This window comes from Clupea harengus, chromosome 22, assembly GCF_900700415.2.
Source record: "Clupea harengus chromosome 22, Ch_v2.0.2, whole genome shotgun sequence".
Lineage (NCBI taxonomy): Eukaryota > Metazoa > Chordata > Actinopteri > Clupeiformes > Clupeidae > Clupea > Clupea harengus.
The window spans coordinates 3,620,554-3,633,053 of NC_045173.1; the positions used below are offsets into that span (position 1 = coordinate 3,620,554).

The 12,500-nt window shown below is 49.5% G+C and overlaps 1 protein-coding gene across 2 annotated transcripts in view; it reads right to left on the reverse strand.

Annotated features, from left to right (window-relative positions):
* bnc2 (basonuclin 2) overlaps positions 1–12,500 on the reverse strand; it is a 174,636-nt gene that overhangs the window by 56,184 nt on the left and 105,952 nt on the right. The window lies entirely within an intron of this gene.

The window sequence follows — 12,500 nt, forward strand, 5'->3', positions numbered from 1 at the left end:
AGCCCCCATTATGTGGCGCGCAGGCTGCACCGGAGCTGACACTGAAAGCTTTTAGCGGTGAGAGGTTAAGTGTCGAGACGGCTCAGGAGCGACTCTGCACCGCTGCTATGCATTGTCTGATACGACGGCTACCTCATCATGACAGCCACTGAATAGAGTCCCCGAGAGAGAGAGAGAGAGAGAGAGAGAGAGAGAGAGAGAAAAAACAAAAGATCAGGGAAGAAAAGACGGTGAGGAAAAGAAAGGATGGAATATTCTGAGGATGTCGTCTCACCTTGTGTTCTTACTCACAGTACACTATCTGAAGAGCGAGGGATAAATGTGCGAGGAAAAAATGACTTTGAGTTCTTTCTTTTTTTTTTCTATTGCTGTAAGGCTTTTACATCGCATTCTATCCAAGTATTTGTCTGGCTTAACACAATTCAGTGTATTGTTCATTTTGGATGGGCTTATGATAAAAAGTCTATTACTGCTCTCTCATATATGTATACAGCTCCAAGCCACAAATTTCTCATTGACACGAATTCAAGACAGCATATGAAAGAAATGTGGGTATTAATCACGGTTGGCATGCCGACCTTATCAGCTCTTTGTTATTTTAAGAGATGAAAGTGATAAATCACAATAATTACATCAAACCTTTCAGATTCATCAAAGACAAACTGCTGTATGGCGGCGAAAGAAAAAAAAAAACACTTGTGGTCGTGGTGAATTAGACGCTTGGGACCACGTATGGAAAAGTTCCGATTTCCAGGAAAGTTTCATTAAAAAAATGGGCAAGTCAGCGATAACATTTTCCTAAAAATATTTTTTCCATTAACTTGCAGTCCAAATGAACAAGGCCGGAGGTGTTGATCAAAATTCTTGCACAAATGAAGAGCTCTGGCAGAGAGGACCAGGACTCCAAATCATGCAGATTGTATATTTCACATTTAACCTAAATGACTAAAAGCTGCCACTCCAGACCGCAGAACTAACAGCCCAGTCTTTATTATGACTAGACCAGACCTGCACAGAGCCTCAAGGAGTCATCCACAAAATTAATCAAAAGAAAACAACTGCTGAATATTAATTCCAGCACTATCAGCTCAAATCATTTTTAGAATTTCATCTAATATTTTGCTTTATGACAGCATGTCTCTAGTGTGTGTGTGTGTGTGTGTGTGTGTGTGTGTGTGTGTGTGTGTGTGTGTGTGTGTGTGTGTGAGTGTGTGTGTGTGAGTGTGCATATATTATCTGCATGTATATTCAGTGACTTGACCCTGGGTAACTCTGCACATTTATGATCCTAAATATCTTATCTGACTTGGCATGTGGAGGAGTAATGTGACAATGACACAGTCTTTTCACACAGCCACACACACCCACCCACACACACACACACACACACACAGCCACACACACACACACACACACACACACACACACACACACACACACACACACTGGCTCAGTGGGGTCAGAGGTTAGAGTCCAGGTGTGAGATGGCCCACACACATTTCCAAAGCTAGACATGCACATCCACACTTACACACATCCACACTTCCATAGTCCCTGTAATAGTCTTATAAGACCCACTATTGCATACACCGCCAGTATGTCTAATAGGGCTTATAGGTGTACGCCTTCCCTAGCAGATTAGCTGTGGTAGCACACCAAGTGAACATGGAATAATCACAGATTAATGGGAATTACCTGACAAGCCTTTTTACAACTAACAGGGAAAGCCATGTTAAATATGCCACTTGAACATTTAACACTTTGCCTCACACAGAGACAGAGACAGACACACACACACACACACACACACACACACACACACACACACACACACACCAAATTCTCCTCCCCTTTGTCTAAGCTGGCAGTGTGGATTACACGAGAGTCATGTTGCATTTCTGTCACCAGCTGATTGTGGGTCAGCCAGAGGCCTCTCGCAACATGCCATGGCGTATTAAACCCCCGCACCTAGCCGTGCCCATCACTCCACTCCAAGAAAATACTTTATAGCAGAGATACAGTTATACCCGTCTTCTCCCCATCATAGAAACATTCTCCCTTTCTTTCACACGCCGGCCAGGATCCCTCCCACTCCTTACTGTTTAATGAGGAAAGCAAACATCAAAATAAAATGGTACTTAAAATGTCCATAGAGTGTTTTATTCATTCTGGTCAAAGCCTTGTCTCAGAGAAGCAGTGAATTCTGCTGGTGTTATTGTTTGTGTTTACGCTGTGGGGGATGCTGTGTGTGCAGTGCAGTGCAGTGCAGTGCAGTGCGTGGGGCTGGCTGCTGCCTCTCTGCAGGTCAGCCTCTGTTTCAGCCTCTGTTTGTTTACTTTGCAGCTATTAAAACGGTTTATTTCTGTTTCCTCATTCACTTTTAACTTGTTAGAGTTGGCACTGGCAAACCTCCCATGAAATATTACACTAAAAGGTTGTTTTTAATGTTTAAAACACACGCGCTCACAAACTTAAATACACACTCCCACACACACAAATAGCCAGTGTGACCAAACAACTTTAATGGGCAGTGCTTGATCAAAGCATTATCTGACTCATTTGTCACAGTAAGACAGGGGACTGCTGTAATGTGTGTGTGTGTGAGCAGGCAGCATGGCGCAGCAACAGTAAAAGGGCAAAATGGAAATATCAAATGCTCCTTAAGAAGCTCTTTCTCCTTGTTTACAAGCGGCTGCCCGCCCGACAGCTGACGGCATAGTTAACATGGCCCTTAATAAAACAATTAGGCTCCCCCCCGACACTTGGGCTGCCACTGCGACAAGGACTTGTAATGGCTGGCTTATTAAGGGCCGACCACCAGCGCGTGCGTGTTTATCTCATATCTCCCCATTAATGAGACAGCACATTAAAGGGCAGGAGCAGAGGCCACCTCCAGCGCCTCACAATAACACAGTGGCCGTCAGCCACACACACACTCACACACACACACACACACACAGACACACACACAGAGAGAGACACACAGACTGGGACAGAGAGGGCTCACCAGGCGAGCAAGACAGGGAGAGAGGGAAGGAAGAGTCTAAACAGCTCGAGAGCCCCAGACTCTGGGGTTAGGCACTGTGGGAGTGATTGGAACGTTTCTTATTCCTGTGGCCCATCTCTCTCTCTCTCTCTCTGTCTGTCTGTCTCTCTCTCTCTCTCTCTCTCTCTCTCTCTCTCTGTCTCTCTCTCTCTCTCTCTCTCTGTCTGCCTCTCTCTGTTTCCACTGTCAGTGCTCTCAGTGTTGTCTATTTCTGCGGTTGTCACCGCAATGAGGAGGAGGCCTTTATGTGTTATCAGTGCTCCTGCCAGATTTGTGTGTGTGTGTGTGTGTGTGTGTGTGTGTGTGTGTGTGTGTGTGTGTGTGTGTGTGTGTGTGTGTGTGTGTGTGTGTGTGTGTGTGTGTGTGTGTGTGTGTGTGTGTGTGCATTAGTCGCTCTAGTGTCTGGCCAGGGCTTCCTCTCTGGCTCTGATCAAGGGGTAGGGGGACGGTCAACGGAGGAACACAACAGGACAAAAGAGGGGAAGAGGGGAGGGGTTCTGATCCAACTGGAAAACACAGAGGAGGACATTTTAAATTTATGACTTTGGGTTTGGTCACAAAGAGCAACATTTGGCTGGGTTTTTTTTGTGCTGGAAAAATGATTTTGAGTGCTTTCAGTGGAGAGCTATAAGCTCAATTATCTCCAAACATATTATTCTCTCTCTCTCCCTCTCTCCCTCTCTCTCTCCCTCTCCCTCTCTCTCCCTCTCTCTCTCTCTCTCTCAGTGCTGTAGGGTGTGGAGGTCGGTGGTCTCTCACTCCCCCCTCGTCCCACTGGTCTGGCCTTGCTTGCACCTCTCCTTGGAGTGCGGACTGGGTGAGCCTGCAGCTTTCAGGCCTGGTTTAGTTTAGCTGAGGCTGCATGTATGGTGGATGTTGTCGTTGGCTGAGGGACTCTGTCCCAGCCCAGTTAGTATAAACACTGGCAGGCAATGCCGTGTGGCGGCCTGGGAGGAATCTCAATCAAAGGCCCCCACCGCTGCAGGGCGGATGCGCTGATAGCGGCGGTGAACAGGCGACACGACTCCCTGGGCCCTTGTCCACCTCCTCCAGAGCCAGAGCCAGAGCCAGAGCCAGCTCACTGTCTGCTCCTGACAAGGACGCCCAGTTAACCTTGTCCCTGAGCATGGGAAACAAGCCCTGAGCATGGGAAGGCTGGTTATGGGTTACATCTGAATCAATGGAGTGCACTAATGAAGCAGTGGAAACAGCCACCAAGCCTTCCCTCTGGGGCTGGTGCTGGTGTCAGGGTCTCGTGGGCTGGATGGTAGCAGGCAGAGGGAGGGTTGGGCTGGGTTTGGCCGGAGAGGCAGCCACAGACCACACCTAAGCCAGCTTTCAAAGAGGGCTACCATTCAAGACATGAAGACTGTCCTGTTAGGTTCTTCCATTTCCACCCCCACCCCTCATCTCTCTTTCTCTCTTTCACACACACACACACACACACACACACACACACACACACACACACACACACACACCAGACACACACACACACACACACACACACACACACACACACACACAGACACAGACACAGACACAGACACATGTAGCCTGGCCTGGCAGCATGATGTCCCTGGCAGACACTGAAAGCATCTTGTCCTCTCCTCCACCCACCACAGTATGTTATCTCATCTCCCGGCTGAGCCGCTGTAACGCCAGGCAACGCGCTGCCAGAAATGTGCGGCCAACGTGTGGTGGAAAAGCCCGAGCGCACGTGTCATAAAGCGCACTCGTTCCGCAGATGGACGTGGCCACAGCCTGTCCATATTGGAACCAGGTGACAAATAAAAACAGATGAAAGCCCATCAAGACTAGGCTTTGTCAGAGGAAAGGCCTGTGTGCCACGCCAGCATCGCACCGAGGACAGCCTCAGGCTAAATGGCCGGCACAATACATGTGTAACGTACAACTACACGGATTATAGTTGACACATGCAAACTCATTCAGCGTCACGGGAAACAGAGAAAAGGCGACTCACTGAGGCTGAGTGCTGTTCTGAGTCGGGTGGTTTCTGTTGAGTCTCTCCGCCCCTGACTCAGAGGCCTGACCCTGTCACTGTGGGCTAGCAGAGCCAGTGTCAGTCAAGCATGTGTGTGTGTGTGGGTGCATACGTGTGTGTGTGTGTGTGTGTGTGTGTGTGTGTGTGTGTGTGTATGTTGTTTTTCCTGAGAGATCACTCCGGTCCCTGTCTCTGAGTGCAGCTGCCACATGGTTCTTTGACATAGGCCCAGTGCTATGCTAATGGGAGCCAAATGGGGCGTAAGTCCCCACGGAGTAGGGGCAAGGGAAAGGCATGTGTTTTGTGTGTTCACTTGTAGCCCAAGAACCGCTCTCTCTCTCTCTCTCTCCCTCTCCCCCTCTCTCTCTCTCTCTCTCTCTCTGTCCCTCACCCCCCCCATCTCTCCCTCCCCTCTTCTCTCTCTCCCATTCTCCCCCCCCCCCCCATCTCTCTCTCCCATTCTCCCCTCCCTCCCTTCTTCTCCTCGCAGGTCCTCTCTCTATTGTTCCAGTGTCTCTGGTAATCCTTTCTGTCATGCTCCTACTGGTGACAGTATGGGGGACATGATGGTACCCGTGTCATGTACTCAGATACCCATTCTGACACTGCGTAAACAACACTAAACGTAAACCATATGCATGTATCATGAAAGAAGAACGTACTTAACATATCTTTAATGCTTTCTTTTTCACAGGGAGCTTGTGTTGGGTTTAGCTCTGTTTTAACACGGTTTAAGAGAGTGAGCCACGGCTCTCTCAGAAACGCACGAGAAAACTAAAATAAACACGTGAGAGAAATAAAGGATTGTATAAGGATTAGGACACGTCAAGCGCAGATGATTTTCAGATGTTTTTGGCGATGCGTTTTCATTCCAGCTCCTCTTAAACTCGATACTCGATCGGGCTCCACCGCCAGCTGTGACAAAGTGGTGGCGAGAGAGAGAGAGACGTCCCCGTTGAAGTGAAACATCCCACAATCCCCTGGGCCTGGCATCCGATCCCGCCATCTGAGCTGACATGGCACAAGTTGTGCGCCAGCTCCGAGGTGCAGCGTGACCTTACGAAGGGTTGCCGTGACTACGCCAAAATGTGCTCTGCTTCAGGGGGGAGCCTGAGCCAGTTCTTCGGCATGGAGGACAAGACGGAAAAAGGGAGGTGATCTTCTGGTTGAATCATTTCATTTCAATACATGTGTACCACTGCCAACGAGGGCCCAGAAACAGAGTTCACAACGTACGTGTGAAGTGTATTACAGACACACTCCACAGGCTCCATCCCCTATTGATATGTAAACAACACACCTGTGATTGTTCTCATGTCCCATGAGGCCTCCTCAGCCTTCGGTATCTCACACTCCTAGTGACTCAGTCATTCGATCCCCCCAAACACATGTCTCTTTCCCTCCCTCCCTCCCTCCCTCCACTATATGGTCAGAGTGAGTCCTGTCCTGTGTACACCATTTGGGGATGATTAGGTCCCTCAAGCTGGCCTGAGAGGGGGAGGCTGGCCGCAAGAGAACACACTCACTCAGTGTCTCTGTGTGAGGGTGCGTCCGGGCTAGCCTCCGCACATTTGTTTATAAGGACTGGGATGGGACCCAGCTGGGGACGGGAGGAAAGACAGCGCCTTAAAAAGGGCAAAGGCGAGAGAAAGAGAGAGAGCAAGAGAGAGAGAGCAAGAGAGAGAGAGAGTCATCTCCTCATGACCCAGACAACCAAGCCCATCTGCGTACTCTTGAGATCTGACAGGCTTAACAGCAGCTGAACGCTGAGGCGATTCTTCTCCCAACACACTGTGTGTTTGAAGCACTGGAGAAACCAAACAAAACAACAGCACAGCAGTATGAGGCTGGACAGAGGCTCAGGCTGGGACGTGAGTGCACTTCAGAGAGGGACAAAAATACACCCCTCCACCCCCACCCCCACCCTACAGAAACACACACACACACACACACACACACACACACACACACACACACACACACACACTCCTGCTTTGTCTGAAGGTTGGGCCCAGGGGCCCAGAGGACTCACCTCAAAGCCTCAAAGCACTGGAGATCAAACCTAGCCTGCCCAGTGACAAGCCCAGCCCCAGCACAGTGTCCAGAGGAATACAGAAGTGTTCAAAGTGCTGCAGGGGATAGAGAGAGAGAGAGGGGGAGAGAGAGGGAGAGAGAGAGAGAAAGAGAGAGAGAGGGAGAGAGGGAGAGAGGGAGGGGGAGAGAGAGGGGGAGAGAAGAGAGAGAGAGAGAGAGAGAGAGAGAGAGAGCGAGAGAGAGAGAGATAGAGGGAGAAAGAGAGAGAGGGGGGGGTCTTGTGTGACTGATCTTTTCCCCTCTCCCTCTGCCGTCACCTGCTGATTTTGTTCAGGTGTTTTATGGCTATCTGGAGGCAGCGCCGATGCAGACAAAGAGAAGCCTCTGCCAACCCTTTTGTCTGGAGCGGCGCATTCCATTCCACAGCCAGATGGTGGACAGGCACTCTCCGGACAACGCCAGTCTCTATAACTCTATAACCTACAGCCCCAAATACAGCGCTCAGTGTGTGTGTGTGTGTGTGCGTGCGTGCGTGTGTGTGAGTGTGTGTGTGCGTGTGTGTGTGTGTGTGTGTGTGTCTGTGTGTGTGTGTGTGTGTGTGTGTGTGAGTGTGTGAGTGTGTGTGTGTGTGTGTGAGTGTGTGTGTGTGTGTGTGTGTGTGTGTGTGTGTGTGTGTGTGTGTGTGTGTGTGTGTGTGTGTGTGTGTGTGTGTGTGTGTGTGTGTGTGTGTGAGTTTATAGACTCACAGAAGCAGAGTCAGTGTTAAGCAACACGATGTCCTCTTGCCCAAAAAATAAGGTCATTAGAAACAAACGTGGAGGGATTCTCTGGAAGAAAAATCACAGCTAACTGTTGAACAGGAATCGGTGAACAGAGTGTGTGTGTGTGTGTGTGTGTGTGTGTGTGTGTGTGTGTGTGTGTGTGTGTGTGTAGTGAGCACACACAAAAAAAGAATCACAATGACCTTGTTTGGAAAATATAAACAGAATAAAACAGCCAACAAAAAACAAAACAAAAAAACACTGCCATTAAATTAGCAGCCCAGGGTTCCACAAGCCAGCCCATTGTGCTGGGAGAACTCTACCTTTTCTTCTCCGGCCAATCCACCCCATAAATGAAAGAAATACTGCAAAGCAACAAAAACAATTCCTGCTTAAAGTAACTGTTTCTCTCCTTGGAAAAATCGTTCTCAATTATTAACCACACACAGACTCTAATGAGCGTGCACGTTACCGGCCATGTTGTCCGCATTAGTGTCTGCAGTGCACAAGACCCAGGACCACTGAAACATATCTGTATACTGTAAGGCTGTAGAACTAATTTCCCTCGGAATACCAGGAACTTGACTCTTGTTCAAGTTCCACTAACTGCTGATCGCTTATAAAGTTTCAATTACAGAAAGTCTGAGGCAGTTTAACTCTTTGGTGCCAGCTACAGAGGGTCTGGCTCACGCACTGTTCAGAAGATAAGTCAATGCTGCAGCTTTGATATTAGTGAGGCTCGTTCTTTTTAAGGAGAAAATGATTGGCCAAACTTATTATGCATTTAAGGGACTGGTGCCATTATGTGGCATTTGGTGATATAGAGTGAACGCGATGAAACAAAATGGTGTGCACACACTGTATTCCCCTGCCCAACACATTCTAAGGCTGAAGGATGCCACCCACAGCAATCACTGCTCACACACTCAGCCTACCAGATGATGGTACTTTCTATTAAAGTGCTGTGGACCATGCCGCATACATACACACACTCACAGAGATTCACACCAAAACTCTACCATGGGTGCCCACACACACACACACACACACACACACACACACACACACACACACACACACACACACACACACACACACACACACACACACACACACACACACACAGTGACGGGTGACCTATTTGTGTGAGGGAGGACACTCCTCTAATGGCATTAGTCAGAGCACAGCCATGCCTGCCTCCAGTGCCCCCCCCCCCCCCCCTCCTGAGGGGACACACACATGACAAGACAGGAGAGCATGTGAGGATGGACAGATGAGACCAAGGAGTCTTCCCGATCTGGACTTTAGCTCTGACACACACACACACACACACACACACACACACACACACAGAGACACACACACACCTACACACACACACACACACACACACACACACACAATAAAATCAGGCTTAGCTTTGCAACAGCTTTGCTCTCCACCGAGTTCTGCGTTTGAGTCTCCGAGTTCACCCGTTGACATCAGGACAGCCTCAACCTTCAGCTGTCTCCTACACTGACTGCACAACATGGTGACCGCTCCAAGAGCCAGAGTCCCATGGAGCCAAGATTCCCATTACCGTGCATGACCATTAACAAATCGCAAACAAAACTCCTCCAAATCACACACTCACACAGCACATCTCGTTCAACCACAGCACTGCCGCCAGCTCACCATGTTCTTTCCAACACCATGTCCTCTCTACGAGTCCCCGAGATTGCAGAGGTCTTCACGGTGACTAGAGGAGGCTCTGGAGCAGTAGAGAGGTGTGTTTCTCTGCTGGTTTGGCTCGGTTACAGTACCTGTCTGTGCATAGCGTGGAGCCGGGGTCCTCACTCAGACTGTGGCCTTCCCAGAGTTACACAGGGTTCCTAATAGGCAGCCCATTCCATTTGGCAATGGAGAGAGAGAAAGAGAGAGAGAGAGAGACAGAGAGAGAGAGAGAGAGAGAGAGAGAGAGAGAGACCCAAAGACACAGCCAGCTCCTCCATTACCACAGTGACAACTGTGGAAGTGTCCCTCCCACATCCTCGCGACCCAGCGGAGTGAGAGTGCTGAGTCTGTGTGTGTGTGTGTGTGTGTGTGTGTGTGTGTGTGTGTGTGTGTGTGTGTGTGTGTGTGTGTGAGAGGAGACAGGGAGGGGTGCTGAGTGGTTTGAGTGTGTATAAGTGTGTGAGTACGTGTGTGAGTAAGTGTCTGTGATTGTGTGTGTGTGTGTGTGTGTGTGTGTGTGTGTGTGTGTGTGTGTGTGTGTGTGTGTGTGTGTGAGAGAGAGTGGGGGAGGAGGGGCGATGAGAAGTCCATTGCGGCATTCTGTCTTTATCAGGCCTTACAAAGTTCACAGATAGAAGGACTGAAGTGGAGGCAAGACAGCCGGAGAGTCACAGGTCACATCAGACAGGGGACCGCTTAAGAAACACACACACACACACACACACACACACACCAACACACCAACACACACGCACGCACACACGCACACTAACACACACACACACACACACACATGCACACTAACTCTCACACGCACACACACACATGCACACACATATAGGCGTGCACACATCCACACACACACCTTTTCTTTGATCCTATTTACCATGAAACGGCTAAGAAGTATTGATAATGTACACGAAACACATTGTGTTAGATTATCATAGATTATCAAACACATCTAAATCAGTGAAATAAGAACAGTCCGTATACTACGGCTTCACGGGCACGTTTTCCAATGCTCTGCTAGGGTTACGAACAGGCAACCAGTCTCCACATGAGGGTAAAGTGTACTGCTAAGAGTTAAATGCCAGGCAAAAGGCAGCCTGCACACATGCACCCCAGAATCATTGCCAGGGACTTGATTGCCATCGTGCAATCGACCCAGCAAAATTACCATCCCACTCCCACAGCTCCACAATGGCCTCCCTCATTTGCCTAAGATGGGCCGGGCGCAATTATAAAGCGATCGACGGATGTTTGTATGTCTTCCAGGCCATGCAGTATTAAGTCATTAGCACTACAAATTGTGACAGACTTTTTTATTGCCACACAATCATGAGAAACAAGCAGTGGCCCGGAGTTAACGATCTACATCTCCCCCCCCCCCGTCCCCCCCCACACCCCCCCACACCCCTCTAAACCCCTCCTTGATTCCTGCATCCCATATTTATAATTTTACCACATCCTAACAATAACATGACCAGAACTGGTGCAAAACACACGGCCCTGCCTAATGAATCACACACGTTACCGCAAGAGGCAGTAAGTACTACCAGCTGCGACACTCTCTCACTCTCTTTCCCTCTCTCTCTCTCTCTCTCAGTGCTCCTCTATCTTCCTCTCTCTCTTTCCCTCTCTCTCACTCTCTCTCTCTCTCTCTCTCTCTCTCAGTGCTCCTCTATCTTCCTCTCACTCTTTCCTTCTCTCCCCTCCCCTCCCTCCATCCCTCCCTCCCTCTATCTTCCTCTCCTCCCCCCCCCCCCCCCCCCCCCCCCCCCCCCCCCCCCCCCCCCCCCCCCCCCCCCCTCCTGCTCTTTGGCAGTGGCCAGTGTGAGTGCGAGTGGGGCAGACACATCTGAGTGCAGCTGCGCTCTGGGGGGAAACCACAGGCTCTATGTTTCCAGCTGCCTTCTCAGGGGCTCATTTTTCTCTGCCTCCGTTTCAGCGCCCGGGCCCCTGTCCCCTTTTAAAGCCCCTTCGGCCATCTTTGTTTTGACAGGGCGCCGCAGTTCCAGAAACCTCTCTCAGATGTGCTGAACTAAGGGAAAAACAAAACAAACTTTTCTCTCCCCCCCCCCCTTCTCTCACTCTCCTTCTATCCTCTCTCTCTCTCTCTCTCTCTCTCTCTCTCTCTCCCTCTCTCTCTCTCTCCCTCTCTCTTGTGTAGTCTTTCTAGCAAGCCCGAGCACAGACTCCAGTGCGTCTTGTGCACACACACAAGCATACTCTCTCTCTCCCTGGGACACACACTGATTACACATGCTCATGTTAACAGGCAGTAATTATGCATGGGCATGTTGCTCATGTGTGTCCTCAGGTACTGTATGTCCACCAGCGCAGACGCTTACCAGAACCATGACTCTAAAATCAGAGATAAAAATGATACCGTCTTTAGCAGCATGCATTCTCTGTGTGTGTGTATGTAGGTGTGTGCTAATGTGTGTGTGTGTGTGTGTGTGTGTGTGTGTGTGTGTGTGTGTGTCCCAGCATCCCAGCATGTCTGCATTGTGAGCGTACCTCCACATGTGTTGGCCCTTGATAATGTTTACTTTGTGGCGCTGTACGTACTGCATGAGCACGACAGTGCAGCCAACTGCTGCCAGTGCCAGGGGGGCTCCTGCCCTCATTAAAACACAAACACCAGGGTGGAGCACCGAGAGCGAGCACTCACAGCACACAACACACAACACACATCCATAAAGGCAAATTAAAATGGAACTGTAAAATGCTCCCTCATTGCCTGGGCTGTTTGCTTCCACCTCCCAACATTCCCACACACACACACCCAAACACGCACACACATAGACACACTCACATATATGCACACGCCACTTGCAGTCTTACTGGTATGGTGTATCTCCACTTTCCATTTTGGCCAGTAGAACATGGAAGACTCTTTTAACGGTTAATGTCTATGTGAATGTCCATTTATCTTATC